Source organism: Schistocerca gregaria, chromosome 3 (assembly GCF_023897955.1).
Source record: "Schistocerca gregaria isolate iqSchGreg1 chromosome 3, iqSchGreg1.2, whole genome shotgun sequence".
Taxonomy (NCBI): Eukaryota; Metazoa; Arthropoda; class Insecta; order Orthoptera; family Acrididae; genus Schistocerca; species Schistocerca gregaria.
The window spans coordinates 954,335,645-954,340,656 of NC_064922.1; positions in this window are offsets into that span (position 1 = coordinate 954,335,645).

Below are 5,012 nucleotides of genomic sequence, written 5' to 3' on the forward strand. Positions count from 1 at the left end.
ACAAGTTGCTTCTACAGCAAAAGTTCCTATTCTGTGCCTATAAATCATCAGATTCATGAATTAACTGACTTCTGGACATTACTGAGAAACGAAAAGTCTACCATTTATGACACTGGAAACACGCTACTGTACAGACTAAAGACGCTACGCAATGTGATGTAATTATGTTACAAACTCCATGCACTAGGTTTTATTTCTTAATACAACAAAGGTATCTGTCATCACATACAGAGGATATCTGTATAGATAATTCTCAGAGAGAAAAGATGTTATCTACCTAAGCCTATTTTCTATTAAGTGAAAAATGAATGTGGAACTATTCAGAAGAAATACAGATTGTTTCTATGAAGTGATATAATAATACACTGCAATATTATGAAGATAATAATATAAGCCAGATCCATGAGACTAACAGTGAGGCGACTGGAATTCTTTTACTGTTTACATTATTAATCGTCTGTATGGCATTGTAGTGCATTAGGATGGATGGTGAGGAGCTTGAACACCACAGCTGAGCTGGCAGCACATGGCCTATGTAGGGTTCTAATATTCCACAATGAGCTGGTAGTTCCTATACCTAGATCACATTGCACTGAACCGAGCTAACTGACTGATTTACTAGCTTTCTATTTTCAGAAAAATCTGACAATTTATTGGAGACTGTCTTAATATATTGCTGTAAATTTTCCTGAGGATAGTTGTCAGTAAAATCGAGGAGCAGTATACCTCTGCATTTCTTATTTGACATTTCTTTTTACATTTAGCAAAAGTAAGGTAATAGACATTTGATGAAGTATATCAGTGACCTCAAAGGGACATTTGTAAAATATGTGAAAAAATTTAGAAATTTCATCAGTTATTTCTTTGGACTTTTCATGGGATTTGACCAATATGACATTTCCTACATGTATTTAATTTAGTTTTCCTTTCTCATCATGTCTTTTCTTACATGTTTTCCTGTGATATGCTTCACATGGTTTGATTTTAAACTACGCTCAAATTCAGTCACTGTTCCTGTTTCTTCAGAAAATACGTGTTCATTTCCCACTAAAAGTTGGTATTATTGACACTTCTGTCCGTCATTAATTCCAGTGCTGTTATCTACCTATGCTGAAATAGCTCTTCTATATCTAACCATACATCGGTTCTTTCTATAAATTTCTCCTCTTCCACATCTTCACAACACTTCACAAATGGTACTTCCCTTATTTTCAAATAGCCTGATGGTTCACTTTCCTTTACCACATGTCTCAGAAAATTCACTTTTTTTCAACCCCTAGATGTTTGAATGTCATCAGTCCTTGGTCACAGTTTATAATTACACAATTTTCAGCCATCCAGTAAGAGCCCAAAATAATATTTACATTAAAATTTAATATCCCAAAAAATACACTTTTCACATTACTGTTCCCATTTTTAAAAGTCAAAAACAATTTTTTCTTAACAAGTTTACTCAGTTCGCTTGTGGCACTTGCTATCTTTAATCCTGACGCAGATATTTCAGCCTTTTTGTTTTTGCTTATTAAATGCTGCAACAGAGTCTCTCTGATGCACGTCGCTTCAGTATCAATGTCTAAAAAAAAGTGCATTCTTTGATACCATACAACTCTACATTAATCGAAGGTTGTCCTAGCCTAATTGAGGCTTCGTTGCCCTCTTCACTTCGCAGATCCTGTTCTATAGCTTCAGCAGTCCAATTTGTTAAGATCCCTTGGACTAATTTATTACATTTGTCAGATTTTCTTTCACCTTTCCATATCATATTCCTACTGAGGAACGTCTTTGTTTCCATGTCCTACTTCAAATTCGTCTAAGGTAGAATCTTCATTATCATCTATACTCGCTTCATCCCCACCATTGTTATTACTATGCTCAGTTTTGTGTATCAAGAACTCATCAAAGTAGTAATAATACATTCCTTTGCTCTTGGGACAAAGTATCTAATCCAGAAATTTTTTCTCTAGTCTCTTCAAGTATACTTCATATATCATTGGCAACAGGAGATTATTTTGACTTGTCCCGGTGTGTACAGCCAATCCATTAGATGCCCAATCCCTGGCATTCATAAATTTCAGCTTACTGGCAGAACAGTAGATCGATGCATCCTTCTCTTGTAACCAGACGAGTCAGAGATTACATTTTATGATGAGATTTGATATGGCTAAGCACTTGTATTCTATGACTCCATTACCTAGTGTCAATGTCTGTATTTTTGCCAAATGTGACTGACCTCCAATATCATTTACAATACTACAATTTGTAAGACGGAAAACTAGTAGATTTGTTGTCTTCTGAAGTTTTCTGAAGAGCGTCATTGAAAGTGCACTTATAACAGCACCTGTGTCTAAAATCACCTTTGCTATCACTCACTTAAATAGAACCATCAGAGCGGAGTATTGGTTTTAAACTTGCGCTACTTGGAACCTTCTGTCAGTTCCTCACAAATGTCCCTCCCATCATTAAACTGCAACATTAACATGTCTTTATTATGTAGCACCTAGCACGAACCTTGATCAACATATTGGGCCAAAATGTGGTTGTTCTAATTAAATGTCAAATTTGCTAATCTACCTCCATAACTATAGGTAGATTATTATGTCATGCATTTTGCATTATGTACTGTTACCACTTATTCTGTCCATCATTGTTGTCATATCCTGAATTAAGTTGCCTTTCACATCTTCAGTTTTTGAAGTAATTGTTCAGTGTATTTCCATTGCCATCATTATTATTATTATTATTATTATTATTATTATTATTATTATTACGACTCTTCAGGTTACTTAACTGATTATGTTAACTACGTGCATTATCATTATCTAATGTTCTATCCCCTTATGACCTACATCCTCTTCCATTGCCTGAACCATTCATATTAGCTATATGAAATGAATTCGTCGCACTGTTTTTAGTGTCTTCATATAACATGCCTATTGTGACAGAAAGCGATAGAAACTTTTCCAAAACAGATTCATTTACATCGATTAATTTTTCTTTAATGTGTATTGGTAGTTTCACCTTTAAAATCCTCATCAAATCTTAGTTCAGTATTGGTTCCATCCAATAATGTTTCTCATTGATGTACATCTCAAAATACTTGTGCAAGTTATTTTGTCTTGCATTAAACGACTCTGGATTGAAAACTTCTTTATGCACTGACTCTTGAATCCCGCGTAACCAACAGTTTGCTATGAAAGCCTTTTCAAACTCCTCATACATACGAAATGCTTCTGCTGCCTCAACAGCCCTTTAGACTCCATCACAGTGTGTGCATCCATTAAAAAAGCCTATATTTTGCTCCTCTGTCCACATCTTTGACAATGCTCCTTTAAAAACCTTTATAAACACGATGGGGTTAATAGTTCAGTTTTTAGGCGTAAGTACCAGCAACTGTCAGTGTTTTATAAATTTCTCTTCCATGATACTCTAAGTGTAATCAATTCCAGCTCCATGGATGAATTGTATGTGTGGTGAGAAATTGGGTTGTCTGCTGTTATGTTGATCTAACGAAAACGGCGGTAACAAATGTTATACATATCTGTGATCTTTCTCACTCACCATAGACAGACTGCCAAGCAGTTCTCTTCTTAGGCTTGTGACTTCCCAATTCATATTATCAACATGCTGCTTAATATCAGCCCCCCATTGTTCAAAATATCCAGCTATTTTTAATTTTACTTTCTTTAATCATTCCAGAACCATTCTGTGTGATTGCTGCTCATAATACTTAATAGCTTCGACTGCAGAACTAACTTTGTAATGCACTTTTTCCGCTAACTGCGTATCCCTCTGGTTAATTCAGGACTGAAAATCTTTGTTTATTTCTCCTTTTGATGTGTTTACTGCTCAGCCATAACTTTCTGGTTGCAGCGTAATTCTGGATACTTGTTCCACTAACCCATCCATACTGCTACCTAATGAATCATGAATTTGCTTTATATGAGATATCCCTGTCTATAATTTAGTAAAAGGTCCACGCAACTTCCTATACACTTCTCGAAATTCATGTATCTCACTGATAATTACTGAATGTGGTTTTGTTATCTCTATTACCTTTCATTGCAATATCATATGTGCATCTACTATTTCCTTACAAAGTGTCTTTTGTACTTCTTTAATTTCACTATTAACTCATTCATGTACCTTGCATCTGTAAGGCTAATTCCTATTTCATACTGTTGTGGTTGGCAGGAGAGCCAACCGTATGGTTAAAGAAGGCCGATATGCAAGCGTTTTAGCTCACGCAGGCTGGCGTGAGGTCTGGAACATAAGAAGGGAATTAGAATTGAGAAAAACGGACATAGCTGGTGGAATGCTTAACTTTAATCCATTAATGACAAACGTCGCTCTTTATGGTACATGATTCACAATATCAATAGTACGGCTACTGGCGCCTTGCTAGGTCGTAGCAAATAACGTAGCTGAAGGCTATGCTACACTGTCGTCTCGGCAAATGAGAGCTTAGAAGTCAGTGAACCATCGCTAGCAAAGTCGGCTGTACAACTGGGGCGAGTGCTAGGAACGCTCTCTAGTCCTGCCGTGTGGCGGCGCTCGGTCTGCAATCATTGATAGTGGCGACACGCGGGTCCGACGTATACTACCGGGCCGTGGCTGATTTAAAAGCTACCACCTAGCAAGTGTGGTGTCTGGCGGTGACACCACACATACCATTACCTAATTCCTGTTGTACTCTATCCTATTCGTCAAACTTTTCCTATTTAATGTTGTCTTGCTGTGACCTGTTTGATTTTATCGTGCTGTGCCAACAACTGATGTTTAATGTTATCTTCCTGCGCCAACTACTCTTGTTCATTGTTATCTTCAAATGCCAGCAGCTATTGTTTAATGTTATCCTGCTGTGCTGGCAGCTCCTGTTTAATATTATCTTGCTGTTCTGATAACTCTTGTTTAATGTTATCTTGCTGTACCAACAGCTCCTGCTCAGTATTATCTTACTACACTGAGGCACCATACTAAGGGATCCTGCAACGCTTTACTACTCACAGCGATTT